Source organism: Schistocerca cancellata, unplaced genomic scaffold (assembly GCF_023864275.1).
Source record: "Schistocerca cancellata isolate TAMUIC-IGC-003103 unplaced genomic scaffold, iqSchCanc2.1 HiC_scaffold_410, whole genome shotgun sequence".
NCBI classification, from domain to species: Eukaryota; Metazoa; Arthropoda; class Insecta; order Orthoptera; family Acrididae; genus Schistocerca; species Schistocerca cancellata.
The window spans coordinates 1-21,441 of record NW_026046427.1 but is presented as its reverse complement, the minus strand read 5'-3'; the positions used below and the strand labels follow the sequence as shown (position 1 = coordinate 21,441).

At 53.7% G+C, this 21,441-nt stretch overlaps 47 non-coding genes across 47 annotated transcripts; 10 read left to right on the top strand and 37 right to left on the bottom strand.

The window, feature by feature from the left end:
* Positions 1-210: 210 nt before the first annotated feature.
* On the bottom strand, positions 211-283 carry Trnam-cau (transfer RNA methionine (anticodon CAU)). The gene has a single exon. It is a non-coding gene; the product is annotated as a tRNA-Met (tRNA).
* Positions 284-1,098: 815 nt separating this feature from the next.
* Positions 1,099-1,170, top strand: Trnag-ucc (transfer RNA glycine (anticodon UCC)). Its single transcript has one exon. It is a non-coding gene; the product is annotated as a tRNA-Gly (tRNA).
* A 276-nt stretch (positions 1,171-1,446) lies between these two features.
* Trnas-aga (transfer RNA serine (anticodon AGA)) lies at positions 1,447-1,528 on the bottom strand. Its single transcript has one exon. It is a non-coding gene; the product is annotated as a tRNA-Ser (tRNA).
* Positions 1,529-1,667: 139 nt separating this feature from the next.
* Positions 1,668-1,740, bottom strand: Trnak-uuu (transfer RNA lysine (anticodon UUU)). Its single transcript has one exon. It is a non-coding gene; the product is annotated as a tRNA-Lys (tRNA).
* A 296-nt stretch (positions 1,741-2,036) lies between these two features.
* Trnae-uuc (transfer RNA glutamic acid (anticodon UUC)) lies at positions 2,037-2,108 on the bottom strand. Its single transcript has one exon. It is a non-coding gene; the product is annotated as a tRNA-Glu (tRNA).
* A 322-nt stretch (positions 2,109-2,430) lies between these two features.
* On the bottom strand, positions 2,431-2,503 carry Trnam-cau (transfer RNA methionine (anticodon CAU)). The gene has a single exon. It is a non-coding gene; the product is annotated as a tRNA-Met (tRNA).
* Positions 2,504-3,318: 815 nt separating this feature from the next.
* Trnag-ucc (transfer RNA glycine (anticodon UCC)) lies at positions 3,319-3,390 on the top strand. The gene has a single exon. It is a non-coding gene; the product is annotated as a tRNA-Gly (tRNA).
* A 276-nt stretch (positions 3,391-3,666) lies between these two features.
* On the bottom strand, positions 3,667-3,748 carry Trnas-aga (transfer RNA serine (anticodon AGA)). Its single transcript has one exon. It is a non-coding gene; the product is annotated as a tRNA-Ser (tRNA).
* A 139-nt stretch (positions 3,749-3,887) lies between these two features.
* On the bottom strand, positions 3,888-3,960 carry Trnar-ucu (transfer RNA arginine (anticodon UCU)). The gene has a single exon. It is a non-coding gene; the product is annotated as a tRNA-Arg (tRNA).
* Positions 3,961-4,256: 296 nt separating this feature from the next.
* On the bottom strand, positions 4,257-4,328 carry Trnae-uuc (transfer RNA glutamic acid (anticodon UUC)). The gene has a single exon. It is a non-coding gene; the product is annotated as a tRNA-Glu (tRNA).
* A 322-nt stretch (positions 4,329-4,650) lies between these two features.
* Positions 4,651-4,723, bottom strand: Trnam-cau (transfer RNA methionine (anticodon CAU)). Its single transcript has one exon. It is a non-coding gene; the product is annotated as a tRNA-Met (tRNA).
* An 815-nt stretch (positions 4,724-5,538) lies between these two features.
* On the top strand, positions 5,539-5,610 carry Trnag-ucc (transfer RNA glycine (anticodon UCC)). Its single transcript has one exon. It is a non-coding gene; the product is annotated as a tRNA-Gly (tRNA).
* A 276-nt stretch (positions 5,611-5,886) lies between these two features.
* Trnas-aga (transfer RNA serine (anticodon AGA)) lies at positions 5,887-5,968 on the bottom strand. The gene has a single exon. It is a non-coding gene; the product is annotated as a tRNA-Ser (tRNA).
* A 139-nt stretch (positions 5,969-6,107) lies between these two features.
* On the bottom strand, positions 6,108-6,180 carry Trnak-uuu (transfer RNA lysine (anticodon UUU)). The gene has a single exon. It is a non-coding gene; the product is annotated as a tRNA-Lys (tRNA).
* A 296-nt stretch (positions 6,181-6,476) lies between these two features.
* Positions 6,477-6,548, bottom strand: Trnae-uuc (transfer RNA glutamic acid (anticodon UUC)). The gene has a single exon. It is a non-coding gene; the product is annotated as a tRNA-Glu (tRNA).
* A 322-nt stretch (positions 6,549-6,870) lies between these two features.
* Trnam-cau (transfer RNA methionine (anticodon CAU)) lies at positions 6,871-6,943 on the bottom strand. The gene has a single exon. It is a non-coding gene; the product is annotated as a tRNA-Met (tRNA).
* An 815-nt stretch (positions 6,944-7,758) lies between these two features.
* Positions 7,759-7,830, top strand: Trnag-ucc (transfer RNA glycine (anticodon UCC)). Its single transcript has one exon. It is a non-coding gene; the product is annotated as a tRNA-Gly (tRNA).
* A 276-nt stretch (positions 7,831-8,106) lies between these two features.
* On the bottom strand, positions 8,107-8,188 carry Trnas-aga (transfer RNA serine (anticodon AGA)). Its single transcript has one exon. It is a non-coding gene; the product is annotated as a tRNA-Ser (tRNA).
* Positions 8,189-8,327: 139 nt separating this feature from the next.
* Trnar-ucu (transfer RNA arginine (anticodon UCU)) lies at positions 8,328-8,400 on the bottom strand. The gene has a single exon. It is a non-coding gene; the product is annotated as a tRNA-Arg (tRNA).
* A 296-nt stretch (positions 8,401-8,696) lies between these two features.
* Positions 8,697-8,768, bottom strand: Trnae-uuc (transfer RNA glutamic acid (anticodon UUC)). The gene has a single exon. It is a non-coding gene; the product is annotated as a tRNA-Glu (tRNA).
* Positions 8,769-9,090: 322 nt separating this feature from the next.
* Positions 9,091-9,163, bottom strand: Trnam-cau (transfer RNA methionine (anticodon CAU)). Its single transcript has one exon. It is a non-coding gene; the product is annotated as a tRNA-Met (tRNA).
* Positions 9,164-9,978: 815 nt separating this feature from the next.
* Trnag-ucc (transfer RNA glycine (anticodon UCC)) lies at positions 9,979-10,050 on the top strand. Its single transcript has one exon. It is a non-coding gene; the product is annotated as a tRNA-Gly (tRNA).
* Positions 10,051-10,326: 276 nt separating this feature from the next.
* Positions 10,327-10,408, bottom strand: Trnas-aga (transfer RNA serine (anticodon AGA)). Its single transcript has one exon. It is a non-coding gene; the product is annotated as a tRNA-Ser (tRNA).
* A 139-nt stretch (positions 10,409-10,547) lies between these two features.
* On the bottom strand, positions 10,548-10,620 carry Trnak-uuu (transfer RNA lysine (anticodon UUU)). Its single transcript has one exon. It is a non-coding gene; the product is annotated as a tRNA-Lys (tRNA).
* A 296-nt stretch (positions 10,621-10,916) lies between these two features.
* On the bottom strand, positions 10,917-10,988 carry Trnae-uuc (transfer RNA glutamic acid (anticodon UUC)). Its single transcript has one exon. It is a non-coding gene; the product is annotated as a tRNA-Glu (tRNA).
* Positions 10,989-11,310: 322 nt separating this feature from the next.
* Trnam-cau (transfer RNA methionine (anticodon CAU)) lies at positions 11,311-11,383 on the bottom strand. Its single transcript has one exon. It is a non-coding gene; the product is annotated as a tRNA-Met (tRNA).
* An 815-nt stretch (positions 11,384-12,198) lies between these two features.
* Trnag-ucc (transfer RNA glycine (anticodon UCC)) lies at positions 12,199-12,270 on the top strand. The gene has a single exon. It is a non-coding gene; the product is annotated as a tRNA-Gly (tRNA).
* Positions 12,271-12,546: 276 nt separating this feature from the next.
* Positions 12,547-12,628, bottom strand: Trnas-aga (transfer RNA serine (anticodon AGA)). The gene has a single exon. It is a non-coding gene; the product is annotated as a tRNA-Ser (tRNA).
* Positions 12,629-12,767: 139 nt separating this feature from the next.
* Positions 12,768-12,840, bottom strand: Trnak-uuu (transfer RNA lysine (anticodon UUU)). Its single transcript has one exon. It is a non-coding gene; the product is annotated as a tRNA-Lys (tRNA).
* Positions 12,841-13,136: 296 nt separating this feature from the next.
* Positions 13,137-13,208, bottom strand: Trnae-uuc (transfer RNA glutamic acid (anticodon UUC)). The gene has a single exon. It is a non-coding gene; the product is annotated as a tRNA-Glu (tRNA).
* Positions 13,209-13,530: 322 nt separating this feature from the next.
* Positions 13,531-13,603, bottom strand: Trnam-cau (transfer RNA methionine (anticodon CAU)). Its single transcript has one exon. It is a non-coding gene; the product is annotated as a tRNA-Met (tRNA).
* An 815-nt stretch (positions 13,604-14,418) lies between these two features.
* Positions 14,419-14,490, top strand: Trnag-ucc (transfer RNA glycine (anticodon UCC)). The gene has a single exon. It is a non-coding gene; the product is annotated as a tRNA-Gly (tRNA).
* Positions 14,491-14,766: 276 nt separating this feature from the next.
* Positions 14,767-14,848, bottom strand: Trnas-aga (transfer RNA serine (anticodon AGA)). Its single transcript has one exon. It is a non-coding gene; the product is annotated as a tRNA-Ser (tRNA).
* Positions 14,849-14,987: 139 nt separating this feature from the next.
* Positions 14,988-15,060, bottom strand: Trnak-uuu (transfer RNA lysine (anticodon UUU)). The gene has a single exon. It is a non-coding gene; the product is annotated as a tRNA-Lys (tRNA).
* Positions 15,061-15,356: 296 nt separating this feature from the next.
* Trnae-uuc (transfer RNA glutamic acid (anticodon UUC)) lies at positions 15,357-15,428 on the bottom strand. The gene has a single exon. It is a non-coding gene; the product is annotated as a tRNA-Glu (tRNA).
* A 322-nt stretch (positions 15,429-15,750) lies between these two features.
* Positions 15,751-15,823, bottom strand: Trnam-cau (transfer RNA methionine (anticodon CAU)). Its single transcript has one exon. It is a non-coding gene; the product is annotated as a tRNA-Met (tRNA).
* Positions 15,824-16,638: 815 nt separating this feature from the next.
* On the top strand, positions 16,639-16,710 carry Trnag-ucc (transfer RNA glycine (anticodon UCC)). Its single transcript has one exon. It is a non-coding gene; the product is annotated as a tRNA-Gly (tRNA).
* Positions 16,711-16,986: 276 nt separating this feature from the next.
* On the bottom strand, positions 16,987-17,068 carry Trnas-aga (transfer RNA serine (anticodon AGA)). The gene has a single exon. It is a non-coding gene; the product is annotated as a tRNA-Ser (tRNA).
* Positions 17,069-17,207: 139 nt separating this feature from the next.
* On the bottom strand, positions 17,208-17,280 carry Trnak-uuu (transfer RNA lysine (anticodon UUU)). The gene has a single exon. It is a non-coding gene; the product is annotated as a tRNA-Lys (tRNA).
* A 296-nt stretch (positions 17,281-17,576) lies between these two features.
* Positions 17,577-17,648, bottom strand: Trnae-uuc (transfer RNA glutamic acid (anticodon UUC)). The gene has a single exon. It is a non-coding gene; the product is annotated as a tRNA-Glu (tRNA).
* A 322-nt stretch (positions 17,649-17,970) lies between these two features.
* Positions 17,971-18,043, bottom strand: Trnam-cau (transfer RNA methionine (anticodon CAU)). The gene has a single exon. It is a non-coding gene; the product is annotated as a tRNA-Met (tRNA).
* An 815-nt stretch (positions 18,044-18,858) lies between these two features.
* Positions 18,859-18,930, top strand: Trnag-ucc (transfer RNA glycine (anticodon UCC)). Its single transcript has one exon. It is a non-coding gene; the product is annotated as a tRNA-Gly (tRNA).
* Positions 18,931-19,206: 276 nt separating this feature from the next.
* Trnas-aga (transfer RNA serine (anticodon AGA)) lies at positions 19,207-19,288 on the bottom strand. The gene has a single exon. It is a non-coding gene; the product is annotated as a tRNA-Ser (tRNA).
* A 139-nt stretch (positions 19,289-19,427) lies between these two features.
* On the bottom strand, positions 19,428-19,500 carry Trnak-uuu (transfer RNA lysine (anticodon UUU)). The gene has a single exon. It is a non-coding gene; the product is annotated as a tRNA-Lys (tRNA).
* Positions 19,501-19,796: 296 nt separating this feature from the next.
* On the bottom strand, positions 19,797-19,868 carry Trnae-uuc (transfer RNA glutamic acid (anticodon UUC)). The gene has a single exon. It is a non-coding gene; the product is annotated as a tRNA-Glu (tRNA).
* Positions 19,869-20,190: 322 nt separating this feature from the next.
* On the bottom strand, positions 20,191-20,263 carry Trnam-cau (transfer RNA methionine (anticodon CAU)). The gene has a single exon. It is a non-coding gene; the product is annotated as a tRNA-Met (tRNA).
* An 815-nt stretch (positions 20,264-21,078) lies between these two features.
* Trnag-ucc (transfer RNA glycine (anticodon UCC)) lies at positions 21,079-21,150 on the top strand. The gene has a single exon. It is a non-coding gene; the product is annotated as a tRNA-Gly (tRNA).
* The last annotated feature ends 291 nt before the right edge of the window (positions 21,151-21,441 follow it).

Sequence of the window (21,441 nt, the reverse complement as noted above, 5' to 3'; positions counted from 1 at the left end):
GCACAGCTCGAAACTGTCTATTCATTGCTGTTTGCATCATATTTCACTCATAACAGGGGAGGAGAATGATCAAAGTTGTACCTTGCCATAATTGGAAGTAAACATTGTGACGCTGAGGCGTGGATTTCTTGTGGATAACAAACGACAATTAAGTTCGTTCGCTAGCAATAGCAACGCCGTTAATTCAGCCGTGATGTACAGCAAATTAAATGCCCCGGGTGAGGATCGAACTCACGACCTTAAGATTATGAGACTTACGCGCTACCTACTGCGCTACCGAGGCTCGTTGCATCCATCATCCCAGGAAACTTGGTAAGTCTCACATATTAGAGATAGACAGTTTGCGCTTTCTCAGGAATCTGTTGTGTCGCTACGCGTGCTTTCCCGACTTGCTAGATTAAACTGCTGCCGCAGCTTTTTTAACGACGGAAAGCAGCACTGCCTGAGGTTACAGTACATCGCCCTTGCGGCACCTGAACACAGCGGCCTGTAGGGCCAGGCCGACGCTGGAGTTCAGTAACAGCACGCGACCGTCCAAGTAGGGTCTCTTGCGTGCTGCATGTTTGGTTCTTCTCACAGCGAATCCTGCTATACATTCCTGAGGCTGACGCACCTCAAGCGAGCAATCGGCGCGGCAGCACTATAGCGACAACAGCAAAACGATGCATCGGCCGTGAATCGAAGCCGGGCCGCCCGCGTGGTAGGCGAACAACCTACCACTTTTTTAGTTGTTGTTCTCATTTTGTTAGTTGCATTTGTTGGGGGCGGACGTCCGATGACGTCCGTGCTTCCCGAGCATATTCCCGAGCAGCTGTCTGCAGGGAAAGTGGGATTGCCACCCAGCGACGTCGCATACAACCGAAAAAAGTGCTACACACGCGGAGTCCCCCACTACACTGCCTCAAAGCGACCGCTCGTCACTATTGTGTGAGTAACGTTGCGGCCGCGGCGACGAGCCTTGCCCAAAGACGCAGCGTGCGTGGAGGCGCTGCCCGAATGCACCCTCCTACCTCGTAAAGCGCCTACAGCTACTATCACCGTGGGCCACTGCCGGCGGGCGGGAAGCCGACACAGCGCAGCGTTGCGAGCAGCGGCTGTGCGGTGGTGGTGTAATGGTGAGCATAGTTGCCTTCCGAGCAGTTGAGCCGCGTTCGATTCCCGGCCACCGCAACGGGCGCAAATCTATGCGTATGAGTATGTGAGCCACGTGCTGTTGAATTAACGTTTTCTTTCCGTCGTCGCTCCACGCAGGCCATCCTGTAGTATGTCCCGACTTGTCCCGACTTTGCTCGGCTGACGCGAAAGCTGACGCTTGGAATTCGCCCTTATCAAAAGGACAGGCGCTATAAACGACTGTGAGAGGTGAGGTGTAGCGAGGTACCAAAACGACAGGCAAACTGCGAAATTTTCTGCTCTCTCTTCTGAAACAAAAAATAAAAAAACCGACGCAGTCGGCGGGACTCGAACCTACGCTCCCAGAGGGAATCTGATTTCTAGTCAGACGCCTTAACCACTCGGCCACGACTGCTCGTAGCTAAAGCTTCCCTCGAATCGTGAAAAATGCAACCGGTCTGCGCAGAATGTTGACAGGAAACGAACTCGGTGCACTGATTACGGCAGGGCTACCAGCGCTACGAAACGAGCCATTACGGAAGCGTTAAAATCTTCGCCCGAACAGGGATTCGAACCCTGGACCCTTAGGTTAAAAGCCTAATGCTCTACCGACTGAGCTATCCGGGCTCACGCTTGTTGTGCATGGAGCGACTGCAAGCAATGTGAATAACTGGAACGCGTGTGTAGGCGTACTACGGTAATTGCTGGCTTCTGGCGCAACTGGCGACTTCACCGACTTCCCACTGACGCTGGTAGCACCCCAACAGCGGACCAGTGCCTCTTCTCCCTTTATCCCGGTGCTGACAGTAAGTGCATCCTGTGCCTGCTTCCCCCGATTACGTTCGGTTGAAGCTCCGGAAGGAGGGCGACAAACGAAGGTTGGAAGGCCAAAACATGCAGGGTCGTGTGCGCAAAAACTTACCTTCCGGTACCGGGAATCGAACCCGGGCCTCCTGGGTGAAAGCCAGGTATCCTAGCCACTAGACCACACCGGACTTGCTCGAGAAACGTGAGATTTACTCCCTCTCCTCTCGCATTTCCTGCTGAATCCGGACTCAGTGTTGTTCTCTGTTTGCGAGCATTTTTGCGCGTGCAGACTGGCATGGCGCACAGCTCGAAACTGTCTATTCATTGCTGTTTGCATCATATTTCACTCATAACAGGGGAGGAGAATGATCAAAGTTGTACCTTGCCATAATTGGAAGTAAACATTGTGACGCTGAGGCGTGGATTTCTTGTGGATAACAAACGACAATTAAGTTCGTTCGCTAGCAATAGCAACGCCGTTAATTCAGCCGTGATGTACAGCAAATTAAATGCCCCGGGTGAGGATCGAACTCACGACCTTAAGATTATGAGACTTACGCGCTACCTACTGCGCTACCGAGGCTCGTTGCATCCATCATCCCAGGAAACTTGGTAAGTCTCACATATTAGAGATAGACAGTTTGCGCTTTCTCAGGAATCTGTTGTGTCGCTACGCGTGCTTTCCCGACTTGCTAGATTAAACTGCTGCCGCAGCTTTTTTAACGACGGAAAGCAGCACTGCCTGAGGTTACAGTACATCGCCCTTGCGGCACCTGAACACAGCGGCCTGTAGGGCCAGGCCGACGCTGGAGTTCAGTAACAGCACGCGACCGTCCAAGTAGGGTCTCTTGCGTGCTGCATGTTTGGTTCTTCTCACAGCGAATCCTGCTATACATTCCTGAGGCTGACGCACCTCAAGCGAGCAATCGGCGCGGCAGCACTATAGCGACAACAGCAAAACGATGCATCGGCCGGGAATCGAAGCCGGGCCGCCCGCGTGGTAGGCGAACAACCTACCACTTTTTTAGTTGTTGTTCTCATTTTGTTAGTTGCATTTGTTGGGGGCGGACGTCCGATGACGTCCGTGCTTCCCGAGCATATTCCCGAGCAGCTGTCTGCAGGGAAAGTGGGATTGCCACCCAGCGACGTCGCATACAACCGAAAAAAGTGCTACACACGCGGAGTCCCCCACTACACTGCCTCAAAGCGACCGCTCGTCACTATTGTGTGAGTAACGTTGCGGCCGCGGCGACGAGCCTTGCCCAAAGACGCAGCGTGCGTGGAGGCGCTGCCCGAATGCACCCTCCTACCTCGTAAAGCGCCTACAGCTACTATCACCGTGGGTCACTGCCGGCGGGCGGGAAGCCGACACAGCGCGGCGTTGCGAGCAGCGGCTGTGCGGTGGTGGTGTAATGGTGAGCATAGTTGCCTTCCGAGCAGTTGAGCCGCGTTCGATTCCCGGCCACCGCAACGGGCGCAAATCTATGCGTATGAGTATGTGAGCCACGTGCTGTTGAATTAACGTTTTCTTTCCGTCGTCGCTCCACGCAGGCCATCCTGTAGTATGTCCCGACTTGTCCCGACTTTGCTCGGCTGACGCGAAAGCTGACGCTTGGAATTCGCCCTTATCAAAAGGACAGGCGCTATAAACGACTGTGAGAGGTGAGGTGTAGCGAGGTACCAAAACGACAGGCAAACTGCGAAATTTTCTGCTCTCTCTTCTGAAACAAAAAATAAAAAAACCGACGCAGTCGGTAGGACTCGAACCTACGCTCCCAGAGGGAATCTGATTTCTAGTCAGACGCCTTAACCACTCGGCCACGACTGCTCGTAGCTAAAGCTTCCCTCGAATCGTGAAAAATGCAACCGGTCTGCGCAGAATGTTGACAGGAAAAGAACTCGGTGCACTGATTACGGCAGGGCTACCAGCGCTACGAGACGAGCCATTACGGAAGCGTTAAAATCTTCGCCCGAACAGGGATTCGAACCCTGGACCCTTACGTTAGAAGCCTAATGCTCTACCGACTGAGCTATCCGGGCTCACGCTTGTTGTGCATGGAGCGACTGCAAGCAATGTGAATAACTGGAACGCGTGTGTAGGCGTACTACGGTAATTGCTGGCTTCTGGCGCAACTGGCGACTTCACCGACTTCCCACTGACGCTGGTAGCACCCCAACAGCGGACCAGTGCCTCTTCTCCCTTTATCCCGGTGCTGACAGTAAGTGCATCCTGTGCCTGCTTCCCCCGATTACGTTCGGTTGAAGCTCCGGAAGGAGGGCGACAAACGAAGGTTGGAAGGCCAAAACATGCAGGGTCGTGTGCGCAAAAACTTACCTTCCGGTACCGGGAATCGAACCCGGGCCTCCTGGGTGAAAGCCAGGTATCCTAGCCACTAGACCACACCGGACTTGCTCGAGAAACGTGAGATTTACTCCCTCTCCTCTCGCATTTCCTGCTGAATCCGGACTCAGTGTTGTTCTCTGTTTGCGAGCATTTTTGCGCGTGCAGACTGGCATGGCGCACAGCTCGAAACTGTCTATTCATTGCTGTTTGCATCATATTTCACTCATAACAGGGGAGGAGAATGATCAAAGTTGTACCTTGCCATAATTGGAAGTAAACATTGTGACGCTGAGGCGTGGATTTCTTGTGGATAACAAACGACAATTAAGTTCGTTCGCTAGCAATAGCAACGCCGTTAATTCAGCCGTGATGTACAGCAAATTAAATGCCCCGGGTGAGGATCGAACTCACGACCTTAAGATTATGAGACTTACGCGCTACCTACTGCGCTACCGAGGCTCGTTGCATCCATCATCCCAGGAAACTTGGTAAGTCTCACATATTAGAGATAGACAGTTTGCGCTTTCTCAGGAATCTGTTGTGTCGCTACGCGTGCTTTCCCGACTTGCTAGATTAAACTGCTGCCGCAGCTTTTTTAACGACGGAAAGCAGCACTGCCTGAGGTTACAGTACATCGCCCTTGCGGCACCTGAACACAGCGGCCTGTAGGGCCAGGCCGACGCTGGAGTTCAGTAACAGCACGCGACCGTCCAAGTAGGGTCTCTTGCGTGCTGCATGTTTGGTTCTTCTCACAGCGAATCCTGCTATACATTCCTGAGGCTGACGCACCTCAAGCGAGCAATCGGCGCGGCAGCACTATAGCGACAACAGCAAAACGATGCATCGGCCGGGAATCGAAGCCGGGCCGCCCGCGTGGTAGGCGAACAACCTACCACTTTTTTAGTTGTTGTTCTCATTTTGTTAGTTGCATTTGTTGGGGGCGGACGTCCGATGACGTCCGTGCTTCCCGAGCATATTCCCGAGCAGCTGTCTGCAGGGAAAGTGGGATTGCCACCCAGCGACGTCGCATACAACCGAAAAAAGTGCTACACACGCGGAGTCCCCCACTACACTGCCTCAAAGCGACCGCTCGTCACTATTGTGTGAGTAACGTTGCGGCCGCGGCGACGAGCCTTGCCCAAAGACGCAGCGTGCGTGGAGGCGCTGCCCGAATGCACCCTCCTACCTCGTAAAGCGCCTACAGCTACTATCACCGTGGGTCACTGCCGGCGGGCGGGAAGCCGACACAGCGCGGCGTTGCGAGCAGCGGCTGTGCGGTGGTGGTGTAATGGTGAGCATAGTTGCCTTCCGAGCAGTTGAGCCGCGTTCGATTCCCGGCCACCGCAACGGGCGCAAATCTATGCGTATGAGTATGTGAGCCACGTGCTGTTGAATTAACGTTTTCTTTCCGTCGTCGCTCCACGCAGGCCATCCTGTAGTATGTCCCGACTTGTCCCGACTTTGCTCGGCTGACGCGAAAGCTGACGCTTGGAATTCGCCCTTATCAAAAGGACAGGCGCTATAAACGACTGTGAGAGGTGAGGTGTAGCGAGGTACCAAAACGACAGGCAAACTGCGAAATTTTCTGCTCTCTCTTCTGAAACAAAAAATAAAAAAACCGACGCAGTCGGCGGGACTCGAACCTACGCTCCCAGAGGGAATCTGATTTCTAGTCAGACGCCTTAACCACTCGGCCACGACTGCTCGTAGCTAAAGCTTCCCTCGAATCGTGAAAAATGCAACCGGTCTGCGCAGAATGTTGACAGGAAACGAACTCGGTGCACTGATTACGGCAGGGCTACCAGCGCTACGAAACGAGCCATTACGGAAGCGTTAAAATCTTCGCCCGAACAGGGATTCGAACCCTGGACCCTTAGGTTAAAAGCCTAATGCTCTACCGACTGAGCTATCCGGGCTCACGCTTGTTGTGCATGGAGCGACTGCAAGCAATGTGAATAACTGGAACGCGTGTGTAGGCGTACTACGGTAATTGCTGGCTTCTGGCGCAACTGGCGACTTCACCGACTTCCCACTGACGCTGGTAGCACCCCAACAGCGGACCAGTGCCTCTTCTCCCTTTATCCCGGTGCTGACAGTAAGTGCATCCTGTGCCTGCTTCCCCCGATTACGTTCGGTTGAAGCTCCGGAAGGAGGGCGACAAACGAAGGTTGGAAGGCCAAAACATGCAGGGTCGTGTGCGCAAAAACTTACCTTCCGGTACCGGGAATCGAACCCGGGCCTCCTGGGTGAAAGCCAGGTATCCTAGCCACTAGACCACACCGGACTTGCTCGAGAAACGTGAGATTTACTCCCTCTCCTCTCGCATTTCCTGCTGAATCCGGACTCAGTGTTGTTCTCTGTTTGCGAGCATTTTTGCGCGTGCAGACTGGCATGGCGCACAGCTCGAAACTGTCTATTCATTGCTGTTTGCATCATATTTCACTCATAACAGGGGAGGAGAATGATCAAAGTTGTACCTTGCCATAATTGGAAGTAAACATTGTGACGCTGAGGCGTGGATTTCTTGTGGATAACAAACGACAATTAAGTTCGTTCGCTAGCAATAGCAACGCCGTTAATTCAGCCGTGATGTACAGCAAATTAAATGCCCCGGGTGAGGATCGAACTCACGACCTTAAGATTATGAGACTTACGCGCTACCTACTGCGCTACCGAGGCTCGTTGCATCCATCATCCCAGGAAACTTGGTAAGTCTCACATATTAGAGATAGACAGTTTGCGCTTTCTCAGGAATCTGTTGTGTCGCTACGCGTGCTTTCCCGACTTGCTAGATTAAACTGCTGCCGCAGCTTTTTTAACGACGGAAAGCAGCACTGCCTGAGGTTACAGTACATCGCCCTTGCGGCACCTGAACACAGCGGCCTGTAGGGCCAGGCCGACGCTGGAGTTCAGTAACAGCACGCGACCGTCCAAGTAGGGTCTCTTGCGTGCTGCATGTTTGGTTCTTCTCACAGCGAATCCTGCTATACATTCCTGAGGCTGACGCACCTCAAGCGAGCAATCGGCGCGGCAGCACTATAGCGACAACAGCAAAACGATGCATCGGCCGGGAATCGAAGCCGGGCCGCCCGCGTGGTAGGCGAACAACCTACCACTTTTTTAGTTGTTGTTCTCATTTTGTTAGTTGCATTTGTTGGGGGCGGACGTCCGATGACGTCCGTGCTTCCCGAGCATATTCCCGAGCAGCTGTCTGCAGGGAAAGTGGGATTGCCACCCAGCGACGTCGCATACAACCGAAAAAAGTGCTACACACGCGGAGTCCCCCACTACACTGCCTCAAAGCGACCGCTCGTCACTATTGTGTGAGTAACGTTGCGGCCGCGGCGACGAGCCTTGCCCAAAGACGCAGCGTGCGTGGAGGCGCTGCCCGAATGCACCCTCCTACCTCGTAAAGCGCCTACAGCTACTATCACCGTGGGTCACTGCCGGCGGGCGGGAAGCCGACACAGCGCGGCGTTGCGAGCAGCGGCTGTGCGGTGGTGGTGTAATGGTGAGCATAGTTGCCTTCCGAGCAGTTGAGCCGCGTTCGATTCCCGGCCACCGCAACGGGCGCAAATCTATGCGTATGAGTATGTGAGCCACGTGCTGTTGAATTAACGTTTTCTTTCCGTCGTCGCTCCACGCAGGCCATCCTGTAGTATGTCCCGACTTGTCCCGACTTTGCTCGGCTGACGCGAAAGCTGACGCTTGGAATTCGCCCTTATCAAAAGGACAGGCGCTATAAACGACTGTGAGAGGTGAGGTGTAGCGAGGTACCAAAACGACAGGCAAACTGCGAAATTTTCTGCTCTCTCTTCTGAAACAAAAAATAAAAAAACCGACGCAGTCGGTAGGACTCGAACCTACGCTCCCAGAGGGAATCTGATTTCTAGTCAGACGCCTTAACCACTCGGCCACGACTGCTCGTAGCTAAAGCTTCCCTCGAATCGTGAAAAATGCAACCGGTCTGCGCAGAATGTTGACAGGAAAAGAACTCGGTGCACTGATTACGGCAGGGCTACCAGCGCTACGAGACGAGCCATTACGGAAGCGTTAAAATCTTCGCCCGAACAGGGATTCGAACCCTGGACCCTTACGTTAGAAGCCTAATGCTCTACCGACTGAGCTATCCGGGCTCACGCTTGTTGTGCATGGAGCGACTGCAAGCAATGTGAATAACTGGAACGCGTGTGTAGGCGTACTACGGTAATTGCTGGCTTCTGGCGCAACTGGCGACTTCACCGACTTCCCACTGACGCTGGTAGCACCCCAACAGCGGACCAGTGCCTCTTCTCCCTTTATCCCGGTGCTGACAGTAAGTGCATCCTGTGCCTGCTTCCCCCGATTACGTTCGGTTGAAGCTCCGGAAGGAGGGCGACAAACGAAGGTTGGAAGGCCAAAACATGCAGGGTCGTGTGCGCAAAAACTTACCTTCCGGTACCGGGAATCGAACCCGGGCCTCCTGGGTGAAAGCCAGGTATCCTAGCCACTAGACCACACCGGACTTGCTCGAGAAACGTGAGATTTACTCCCTCTCCTCTCGCATTTCCTGCTGAATCCGGACTCAGTGTTGTTCTCTGTTTGCGAGCATTTTTGCGCGTGCAGACTGGCATGGCGCACAGCTCGAAACTGTCTATTCATTGCTGTTTGCATCATATTTCACTCATAACAGGGGAGGAGAATGATCAAAGTTGTACCTTGCCATAATTGGAAGTAAACATTGTGACGCTGAGGCGTGGATTTCTTGTGGATAACAAACGACAATTAAGTTCGTTCGCTAGCAATAGCAACGCCGTTAATTCAGCCGTGATGTACAGCAAATTAAATGCCCCGGGTGAGGATCGAACTCACGACCTTAAGATTATGAGACTTACGCGCTACCTACTGCGCTACCGAGGCTCGTTGCATCCATCATCCCAGGAAACTTGGTAAGTCTCACATATTAGAGATAGACAGTTTGCGCTTTCTCAGGAATCTGTTGTGTCGCTACGCGTGCTTTCCCGACTTGCTAGATTAAACTGCTGCCGCAGCTTTTTTAACGACGGAAAGCAGCACTGCCTGAGGTTACAGTACATCGCCCTTGCGGCACCTGAACACAGCGGCCTGTAGGGCCAGGCCGACGCTGGAGTTCAGTAACAGCACGCGACCGTCCAAGTAGGGTCTCTTGCGTGCTGCATGTTTGGTTCTTCTCACAGCGAATCCTGCTATACATTCCTGAGGCTGACGCACCTCAAGCGAGCAATCGGCGCGGCAGCACTATAGCGACAACAGCAAAACGATGCATCGGCCGGGAATCGAAGCCGGGCCGCCCGCGTGGTAGGCGAACAACCTACCACTTTTTTAGTTGTTGTTCTCATTTTGTTAGTTGCATTTGTTGGGGGCGGACGTCCGATGACGTCCGTGCTTCCCGAGCATATTCCCGAGCAGCTGTCTGCAGGGAAAGTGGGATTGCCACCCAGCGACGTCGCATACAACCGAAAAAAGTGCTACACACGCGGAGTCCCCCACTACACTGCCTCAAAGCGACCGCTCGTCACTATTGTGTGAGTAACGTTGCGGCCGCGGCGACGAGCCTTGCCCAAAGACGCAGCGTGCGTGGAGGCGCTGCCCGAATGCACCCTCCTACCTCGTAAAGCGCCTACAGCTACTATCACCGTGGGTCACTGCCGGCGGGCGGGAAGCCGACACAGCGCGGCGTTGCGAGCAGCGGCTGTGCGGTGGTGGTGTAATGGTGAGCATAGTTGCCTTCCGAGCAGTTGAGCCGCGTTCGATTCCCGGCCACCGCAACGGGCGCAAATCTATGCGTATGAGTATGTGAGCCACGTGCTGTTGAATTAACGTTTTCTTTCCGTCGTCGCTCCACGCAGGCCATCCTGTAGTATGTCCCGACTTGTCCCGACTTTGCTCGGCTGACGCGAAAGCTGACGCTTGGAATTCGCCCTTATCAAAAGGACAGGCGCTATAAACGACTGTGAGAGGTGAGGTGTAGCGAGGTACCAAAACGACAGGCAAACTGCGAAATTTTCTGCTCTCTCTTCTGAAACAAAAAATAAAAAAACCGACGCAGTCGGCGGGACTCGAACCTACGCTCCCAGAGGGAATCTGATTTCTAGTCAGACGCCTTAACCACTCGGCCACGACTGCTCGTAGCTAAAGCTTCCCTCGAATCGTGAAAAATGCAACCGGTCTGCGCAGAATGTTGACAGGAAACGAACTCGGTGCACTGATTACGGCAGGGCTACCAGCGCTACGAGACGAGCCATTACGGAAGCGTTAAAATCTTCGCCCGAACAGGGATTCGAACCCTGGACCCTTACGTTAAAAGCCTAATGCTCTACCGACTGAGCTATCCGGGCTCACGCTTGTTGTGCATGGAGCGACTGCAAGCAATGTGAATAACTGGAACGCGTGTGTAGGCGTACTACGGTAATTGCTGGCTTCTGGCGCAACTGGCGACTTCACCGACTTCCCACTGACGCTGGTAGCACCCCAACAGCGGACCAGTGCCTCTTCTCCCTTTATCCCGGTGCTGACAGTAAGTGCATCCTGTGCCTGCTTCCCCCGATTACGTTCGGTTGAAGCTCCGGAAGGAGGGCGACAAACGAAGGTTGGAAGGCCAAAACATGCAGGGTCGTGTGCGCAAAAACTTACCTTCCGGTACCGGGAATCGAACCCGGGCCTCCTGGGTGAAAGCCAGGTATCCTAGCCACTAGACCACACCGCACTTGCTCGAGAAACGTGAGATTTACTCCCTCTCCTCTCGCATTTCCTGCTGAATCCGGACTCAGTGTTGTTCTCTGTTTGCGAGCATTTTTGCGCGTGCAGACTGGCATGGCGCACAGCTCGAAACTGTCTATTCATTGCTGTTTGCATCATATTTCACTCATAACAGGGGAGGAGAATGATCAAAGTTGTACCTTGCCATAATTGGAAGTAAACATTGTGACGCTGAGGCGTGGATTTCTTGTGGATAACAAACGACAATTAAGTTCGTTCGCTAGCAATAGCAACGCCGTTAATTCAGCCGTGATGTACAGCAAATTAAATGCCCCGGGTGAGGATCGAACTCACGACCTTAAGATTATGAGACTTACGCGCTACCTACTGCGCTACCGAGGCTCGTTGCATCCATCATCCCAGGAAACTTGGTAAGTCTCACATATTAGAGATAGACAGTTTGCGCTTTCTCAGGAATCTGTTGTGTCGCTACGCGTGCTTTCCCGACTTGCTAGATTAAACTGCTGCCGCAGCTTTTTTAACGACGGAAAGCAGCACTGCCTGAGGTTACAGTACATCGCCCTTGCGGCACCTGAACACAGCGGCCTGTAGGGCCAGGCCGACGCTGGAGTTCAGTAACAGCACGCGACCGTCCAAGTAGGGTCTCTTGCGTGCTGCATGTTTGGTTCTTCTCACAGCGAATCCTGCTATACATTCCTGAGGCTGACGCACCTCAAGCGAGCAATCGGCGCGGCAGCACTATAGCGACAACAGCAAAACGATGCATCGGCCGTGAATCGAAGCCGGGCCGCCCGCGTGGTAGGCGAACAACCTACCACTTTTTTAGTTGTTGTTCTCATTTTGTTAGTTGCATTTGTTGGGGGCGGACGTCCGATGACGTCCGTGCTTCCCGAGCATATTCCCGAGCAGCTGTCTGCAGGGAAAGTGGGATTGCCACCCAGCGACGTCGCATACAACCGAAAAAAGTGCTACACACGCGGAGTCCCCCACTACACTGCCTCAAAGCGACCGCTCGTCACTATTGTGTGAGTAACGTTGCGGCCGCGGCGACGAGCCTTGCCCAAAGACGCAGCGTGCGTGGAGGCGCTGCCCGAATGCACCCTCCTACCTCGTAAAGCGCCTACAGCTACTATCACCGTGGGCCACTGCCGGCGGGCGGGAAGCCGACACAGCGCAGCGTTGCGAGCAGCGGCTGTGCGGTGGTGGTGTAATGGTGAGCATAGTTGCCTTCCGAGCAGTTGAGCCGCGTTCGATTCCCGGCCACCGCAACGGGCGCAAATCTATGCGTATGAGTATGTGAGCCACGTGCTGTTGAATTAACGTTTTCTTTCCGTCGTCGCTCCACGCAGGCCATCCTGTAGTATGTCCCGACTTGTCCCGACTTTGCTCGGCTGACGCGAAAGCTGACGCTTGGAATTCGCCCTTATCAAAAGGACAGGCGCTATAAACGACTGTGAGAGGTGAGGTGTAGCGAGGTACCAAAACGACAGGCAAACTGCGAAATTTTCTGCTCTCTCTTCTGAAACAAAAAATAAAAAAACCGACGCAGTCGGCGGGACTCGAACCTACGCTCCCAGAGGGAATCTGATTTCTAGTCAGACGCCTTAACCACTCGGCCACGACTGCTCGTAGCTAAAGCTTCCCTCGAATCGTGAAAAATGCAACCGGTCTGCGCAGAATGTTGACAGGAAACGAACTCGGTGCACTGATTACGGCAGGGCTACCAGCGCTACGAAACGAGCCATTACGGAAGCGTTAAAATCTTCGCCCGAACAGGGATTCGAACCCTGGACCCTTAGGTTAAAAGCCTAATGCTCTACCGACTGAGCTATCCGGGCTCACGCTTGTTGTGCATGGAGCGACTGCAAGCAATGTGAATAACTGGAACGCGTGTGTAGGCGTACTACGGTAATTGCTGGCTTCTGGCGCAACTGGCGACTTCACCGACTTCCCACTGACGCTGGTAGCACCCCAACAGCGGACCAGTGCCTCTTCTCCCTTTATCCCGGTGCTGACAGTAAGTGCATCCTGTGCCTGCTTCCCCCGATTACGTTCGGTTGAAGCTCCGGAAGGAGGGCGACAAACGAAGGTTGGAAGGCCAAAACATGCAGGGTCGTGTGCGCAAAAACTTACCTTCCGGTACCGGGAATCGAACCCGGGCCTCCTGGGTGAAAGCCAGGTATCCTAGCCACTAGACCACACCGGACTTGCTCGAGAAACGTGAGATTTACTCCCTCTCCTCTCGCATTTCCTGCTGAATCCGGACTCAGTGTTGTTCTCTGTTTGCGAGCATTTTTGCGCGTGCAGACTGGCATGGCGCACAGCTCGAAACTGTCTATTCATTGCTGTTTGCATCATATTTCACTCATAACAGGGGAGGAGAATGATCAAAGTTGTACCTTGCCATAATTGGAAGTAAACATTGTGACGCTGAGGCGTGGATTTCTTGTGGATAACAAACGACAATTAAGTTCGTTCGCTAGCAATAGCAACGCCGTTAATTCAGCCGTGATGTACAGCAAATTAAATGCCCCGGGTGAGGATCGAACTCACGACCTTAAGATTATGAGACTTACGCGCTACCTACTGCGCTACCGAGGCTCGTTGCATCCATCATCCCAGGAAACTTGGTAAGTCTCACATATTAGAGATAGACAGTTTGCGCTTTCTCAGGAATCTGTTGTGTCGCTACGCGTGCTTTCCCGACTTGCTAGATTAAACTGCTGCCGCAGCTTTTTTAACGACGGAAAGCAGCACTGCCTGAGGTTACAGTACATCGCCCTTGCGGCACCTGAACACAGCGGCCTGTAGGGCCAGGCCGACGCTGGAGTTCAGTAACAGCACGCGACCGTCCAAGTAGGGTCTCTTGCGTGCTGCATGTTTGGTTCTTCTCACAGCGAATCCTGCTATACATTCCTGAGGCTGACGCACCTCAAGCGAGCAATCGGCGCGGCAGCACTATAGCGACAACAGCAAAACGATGCATCGGCCGGGAATCGAAGCCGGGCCGCCCGCGTGGTAGGCGAACAACCTACCACTTTTTTAGTTGTTGTTCTCATTTTGTTAGTTGCATTTGTTGGGGGCGGACGTCCGATGACGTCCGTGCTTCCCGAGCATATTCCCGAGCAGCTGTCTGCAGGGAAAGTGGGATTGCCACCCAGCGACGTCGCATACAACCGAAAAAAGTGCTACACACGCGGAGTCCCCCACTACACTGCCTCAAAGCGACCGCTCGTCACTATTGTGTGAGTAACGTTGCGGCCGCGGCGACGAGCCTTGCCCAAAGACGCAGCGTGCGTGGAGGCGCTGCCCGAATGCACCCTCCTACCTCGTAAAGCGCCTACAGCTACTATCACCGTGGGTCACTGCCGGCGGGCGGGAAGCCGACACAGCGCGGCGTTGCGAGCAGCGGCTGTGCGGTGGTGGTGTAATGGTGAGCATAGTTGCCTTCCGAGCAGTTGAGCCGCGTTCGATTCCCGGCCACCGCAACGGGCGCAAATCTATGCGTATGAGTATGTGAGCCACGTGCTGTTGAATTAACGTTTTCTTTCCGTCGTCGCTCCACGCAGGCCATCCTGTAGTATGTCCCGACTTGTCCCGACTTTGCTCGGCTGACGCGAAAGCTGACGCTTGGAATTCGCCCTTATCAAAAGGACAGGCGCTATAAACGACTGTGAGAGGTGAGGTGTAGCGAGGTACCAAAACGACAGGCAAACTGCGAAATTTTCTGCTCTCTCTTCTGAAACAAAAAATAAAAAAACCGACGCAGTCGGTAGGACTCGAACCTACGCTCCCAGAGGGAATCTGATTTCTAGTCAGACGCCTTAACCACTCGGCCACGAGTGCTCGTAGCTAAAGCTTCCCTCGAATCGTGAAAAATGCAACCGGTCTGCGCAGAATGTTGACAGGAAACGAACTCGGTGCACTGATTACGGCAGGGCTACCAGCGCTACGAAACGAGCCATTACGGAAGCGTTAAAATCTTCGCCCGAACAGGGATTCGAACCCTGGACCCTTAGGTTAAAAGCCTAATGCTCTACCGACTGAGCTATCCGGGCTCACGCTTGTTGTGCATGGAGCGACTGCAAGCAATGTGAATAACTGGAACGCGTGTGTAGGCGTACTACGGTAATTGCTGGCTTCTGGCGCAACTGGCGACTTCACCGACTTCCCACTGACGCTGGTAGCACCCCAACAGCGGACCAGTGCCTCTTCTCCCTTTATCCCGGTGCTGACAGTAAGTGCATCCTGTGCCTGCTTCCCCCGATTACGTTCGGTTGAAGCTCCGGAAGGAGGGCGACAAACGAAGGTTGGAAGGCCAAAACATGCAGGGTCGTGTGCGCAAAAACTTACCTTCCGGTACCGGGAATCGAACCCGGGCCTCCTGGGTGAAAGCCAGGTATCCTAGCCACTAGACCACACCGGACTTGCTCGAGAAACGTGAGATTTACTCCCTCTCCTCTCGCATTTCCTGCTGAATCCGGACTCAGTGTTGTTCTCTGTTTGCGAGCATTTTTGCGCGTGCAGACTGGCATGGCGCACAGCTCGAAACTGTCTATTCATTGCTGTTTGCATCATATTTCACTCATAACAGGGGAGGAGAATGATCAAAGTTGTACCTTGCCATAATTGGAAGTAAACATTGTGACGCTGAGGCGTGGATTTCTTGTGGATAACAAACGACAATTAAGTTCGTTCGCTAGCAATAGCAACGCCGTTAATTCAGCCGTGATGTACAGCAAATTAAATGCCCCGGGTGAGGATCGAACTCACGACCTTAAGATTATGAGACTTACGCGCTACCTACTGCGCTACCGAGGCTCGTTGCATCCATCATCCCAGGAAACTTGGTAAGTCTCACATATTAGAGATAGACAGTTTGCGCTTTCTCAGGAATCTGTTGTGTCGCTACGCGTGCTTTCCCGACTTGCTAGATTAAACTGCTGCCGCAGCTTTTTTAACGACGGAAAGCAGCACTGCCTGAGGTTACAGTACATCGCCCTTGCGGCACCTGAACACAGCGGCCTGTAGGGCCAGGCCGACGCTGGAGTTCAGTAACAGCACGCGACCGTCCAAGTAGGGTCTCTTGCGTGCTGCATGTTTGGTTCTTCTCACAGCGAATCCTGCTATACATTCCTGAGGCTGACGCACCTCAAGCGAGCAATCGGCGCGGCAGCACTATAGCGACAACAGCAAAACGATGCATCGGCCGGGAATCGAAGCCGGGCCGCCCGCGTGGTAGGCGAACAACCTACCACTTTTTTAGTTGTTGTTCTCATTTTGTTAGTTGCATTTGTTGGGGGCGGACGTCCGATGACGTCCGTGCTTCCCGAGCATATTCCCGAGCAGCTGTCTGCAGGGAAAGTGGGATTGCCACCCAGCGACGTCGCATACAACCGAAAAAAGTGCTACACACGCGGAGTCCCCCACTACACTGCCTCAAAGCGACCGCTCGTCACTATTGTGTGAGTAACGTTGCGGCCGCGGCGACGAGCCTTGCCCAAAGACGCAGCGTGCGTGGAGGCGCTGCCCGAATGCACCCTCCTACCTCGTAAAGCGCCTACAGCTACTATCACCGTGGGCCACTGCCGGCGGGCGGGAAGCCGACACAGCGCGGCGTTGCGAGCAGCGGCTGTGCGGTGGTGGTGTAATGGTGAGCATAGTTGCCTTCCGAGCAGTTGAGCCGCGTTCGATTCCCGGCCACCGCAACGGGCGCAAATCTATGCGTATGAGTATGTGAGCCACGTGCTGTTGAATTAACGTTTTCTTTCCGTCGTCGCTCCACGCAGGCCATCCTGTAGTATGTCCCGACTTGTCCCGACTTTGCTCGGCTGACGCGAAAGCTGACGCTTGGAATTCGCCCTTATCAAAAGGACAGGCGCTATAAACGACTGTGAGAGGTGAGGTGTAGCGAGGTACCAAAACGACAGGCAAACTGCGAAATTTTCTGCTCTCTCTTCTGAAACAAAAAATAAAAAAACCGACGCAGTCGGCGGGACTCGAACCTACGCTCCCAGAGGGAATCTGATTTCTAGTCAGACGCCTTAACCACTCGGCCACGACTGCTCGTAGCTAAAGCTTCCCTCGAATCGTGAAAAATGCAACCGGTCTGCGCAGAATGTTGACAGGAAACGAACTCGGTGCACTGATTACGGCAGGGCTACCAGCGCTACGAAACGAGCCATTACGGAAGCGTTAAAATCTTCGCCCGAACAGGGATTCGAACCCTGGACCCTTAGGTTAAAAGCCTAATGCTCTACCGACTGAGCTATCCGGGCTCACGCTTGTTGTGCATGGAGCGACTGCAAGCAATGTGAATAACTGGAACGCGTGTGTAGGCGTACTACGGTAATTGCTGGCTTCTGGCGCAACTGGCGACTTCACCGACTTCCCACTGACGCTGGTAGCACCCCAACAGCGGACCAGTGCCTCTTCTCCCTTTATCCCGGTGCTGACAGTAAGTGCATCCTGTGCCTGCTTCCCCCGATTACGTTCGGTTGAAGCTCCGGAAGGAGGGCGACAAACGAAGGTTGGAAGGCCAAAACATGCAGGGTCGTGTGCGCAAAAACTTACCTTCCGGTACCGGGAATCGAACCCGGGCCTCCTGGGTGAAAGCCAGGTATCCTAGCCACTAGACCACACCGGACTTGCTCGAGAAACGTGAGATTTACTCCCTCTCCTCTCGCATTTCCTGCTGAATCCGGACTCAGTGTTGTTCTCTGTTTGCGAGCATTTTTGCGCGTGCAGACTGGCATGGCGCACAGCTCGAAACTGTCTATTCATTGCTGTTTGCATCATATTTCACTCATAACAGGGGAGGAGAATGATCAAAGTTGTACCTTGCCATAATTGGAAGTAAACATTGTGACGCTGAGGCGTGGATTTCTTGTGGATAACAAACGACAATTAAGTTCGTTCGCTAGCAATAGCAACGCCGTTAATTCAGCCGTGATGTACAGCAAATTAAATGCCCCGGGTGAGGATCGAACTCACGACCTTAAGATTATGAGACTTACGCGCTACCTACTGCGCTACCGAGGCTCGTTGCATCCATCATCCCAGGAAACTTGGTAAGTCTCACATATTAGAGATAGACAGTTTGCGCTTTCTCAGGAATCTGTTGTGTCGCTACGCGTGCTTTCCCGACTTGCTAGATTAAACTGCTGCCGCAGCTTTTTTAACGACGGAAAGCAGCACTGCCTGAGGTTACAGTACATCGCCCTTGCGGCACCTGAACACAGCGGCCTGTAGGGCCAGGCCGACGCTGGAGTTCAGTAACAGCACGCGACCGTCCAAGTAGGGTCTCTTGCGTGCTGCATGTTTGGTTCTTCTCACAGCGAATCCTGCTATACATTCCTGAGGCTGACGCACCTCAAGCGAGCAATCGGCGCGGCAGCACTATAGCGACAACAGCAAAACGATGCATCGGCCGGGAATCGAAGCCGGGCCGCCCGCGTGGTAGGCGAACAACCTACCACTTTTTTAGTTGTTGTTCTCATTTTGTTAGTTGCATTTGTTGGGGGCGGACGTCCGATGACGTCCGTGCTTCCCGAGCATATTCCCGAGCAGCTGTCTGCAGGGAAAGTGGGATTGCCACCCAGCGACGTCGCATACAACCGAAAAAAGTGCTACACACGCGGAGTCCCCCACTACACTGCCTCAAAGCGACCGCTCGTCACTATTGTGTGAGTAACGTTGCGGCCGCGGCGACGAGCCTTGCCCAAAGACGCAGCGTGCGTGGAGGCGCTGCCCGAATGCACCCTCCTACCTCGTAAAGCGCCTACAGCTACTATCACCGTGGGTCACTGCCGGCGGGCGGGAAGCCGACACAGCGCGGCGTTGCGAGCAGCGGCTGTGCGGTGGTGGTGTAATGGTGAGCATAGTTGCCTTCCGAGCAGTTGAGCCGCGTTCGATTCCCGGCCACCGCAACGGGCGCAAATCTATGCGTATGAGTATGTGAGCCACGTGCTGTTGAATTAACGTTTTCTTTCCGTCGTCGCTCCACGCAGGCCATCCTGTAGTATGTCCCGACTTGTCCCGACTTTGCTCGGCTGACGCGAAAGCTGACGCTTGGAATTCGCCCTTATCAAAAGGACAGGCGCTATAAACGACTGTGAGAGGTGAGGTGTAGCGAGGTACCAAAACGACAGGCAAACTGCGAAATTTTCTGCTCTCTCTTCTGAAACAAAAAATAAAAAAACCGACGCAGTCGGCGGGACTCGAACCTACGCTCCCAGAGGGAATCTGATTTCTAGTCAGACGCCTTAACCACTCGGCCACGACTGCTCGTAGCTAAAGCTTCCCTCGAATCGTGAAAAATGCAACCGGTCTGCGCAGAATGTTGACAGGAAACGAACTCGGTGCACTGATTACGGCAGGGCTACCAGCGCTACGAAACGAGCCATTACGGAAGCGTTAAAATCTTCGCCCGAACAGGGATTCGAACCCTGGACCCTTAGGTTAAAAGCCTAATGCTCTACCGACTGAGCTATCCGGGCTCACGCTTGTTGTGCATGGAGCGACTGCAAGCAATGTGAATAACTGGAACGCGTGTGTAGGCGTACTACGGTAATTGCTGGCTTCTGGCGCAACTGGCGACTTCACCGACTTCCCACTGACGCTGGTAGCACCCCAACAGCGGACCAGTGCCTCTTCTCCCTTTATCCCGGTGCTGACAGTAAGTGCATCCTGTGCCTGCTTCCCCCGATTACGTTCGGTTGAAGCTCCGGAAGGAGGGCGACAAACGAAGGTTGGAAGGCCAAAACATGCAGGGTCGTGTGCGCAAAAACTTACCTTCCGGTACCGGGAATCGAACCCGGGCCTCCTGGGTGAAAGCCAGGTATCCTAGCCACTAGACCACACCGGACTTGCTCGAGAAACGTGAGATTTACTCCCTCTCCTCTCGCATTTCCTGCTGAATCCGGACTCAGTGTTGTTCTCTGTTTGCGAGCATTTTTGCGCGTGCAGACTGGCATGGCGCACAGCTCGAAACTGTCTATTCATTGCTGTTTGCATCATATTTCACTCATAACAGGGGAGGAGAATGATCAAAGTTGTACCTTGCCATAATTGGAAGTAAACATTGTGACGCTGAGGCGTGGATTTCTTGTGGATAACAAACGACAATTAAGTTCGTTCGCTAGCAATAGCAACGCCGTTAATTCAGCCGTGATGTACAGCAAATTAAATGCCCCGGGTGAGGATCGAACTCACGACCTTAAGATTATGAGACTTACGCGCTACCTACTGCGCTACCGAGGCTCGTTGCATCCATCATCCCAGGAAACTTGGTAAGTCTCACATATTAGAGATAGACAGTTTGCGCTTTCTCAGGAATCTGTTGTGTCGCTACGCGTGCTTTCCCGACTTGCTAGATTAAACTGCTGCCGCAGCTTTTTTAACGACGGAAAGCAGCACTGCCTGAGGTTACAGTACATCGCCCTTGCGGCACCTGAACACAGCGGCCTGTAGGGCCAGGCCGACGCTGGAGTTCAGTAACAGCACGCGACCGTCCAAGTAGGGTCTCTTGCGTGCTGCATGTTTGGTTCTTCTCACAGCGAATCCTGCTATACATTCCTGAGGCTGACGCACCTCAAGCGAGCAATCGGCGCGGCAGCACTATAGCGACAACAGCAAAACGATGCATCGGCCGGGAATCGAAGCCGGGCCGCCCGCGTGGTAGGCGAACAACCTACCACTTTTTTAGTTGTTGTTCTCATTTTGTTAGTTGCATTTGTTGGGGGCGGACGTCCGATGACGTCCGTGCTTCCCGAGCATATTCCCGAGCAGCTGTCTGCAGGGAAAGTGGGATTGCCACCCAGCGACGTCGCATACAACCGAAAAAAGTGCTACACACGCGGAGTCCCCCACTACACTGCCTCAAAGCGACCGCTCGTCACTATTGTGTGAGTAACGTTGCGGCCGCGGCGACGAGCCTTGCCCAAAGACGCAGCGTGCGTGGAGGCGCTGCCCGAATGCACCCTCCTACCTCGTAAAGCGCCTACAGCTACTATCACCGTGGGTCACTGCCGGCGGGCGGGAAGCCGACACAGCGCGGCGTTGCGAGCAGCGGCTGTGCGGTGGTGGTGTAATGGTGAGCATAGTTGCCTTCCGAGCAGTTGAGCCGCGTTCGATTCCCGGCCACCGCAACGGGCGCAAATCTATGCGTATGAGTATGTGAGCCACGTGCTGTTGAATTAACGTTTTCTTTCCGTCGTCGCTCCACGCAGGCCATCCTGTAGTATGTCCCGACTTGTCCCGACTTTGCTCGGCTGACGCGAAAGCTGACGCTTGGAATTCGCCCTTATCAAAAGGACAGGCGCTATAAACGACTGTGAGAGGTGAGGTGTAGCGAGGTACCAAAACGACAGGCAAACTGCGAAATTTTCTGCTCTCTCTTCTGAAACAAAAAATAAAAAAACCGACGCAGTCGGCGGACT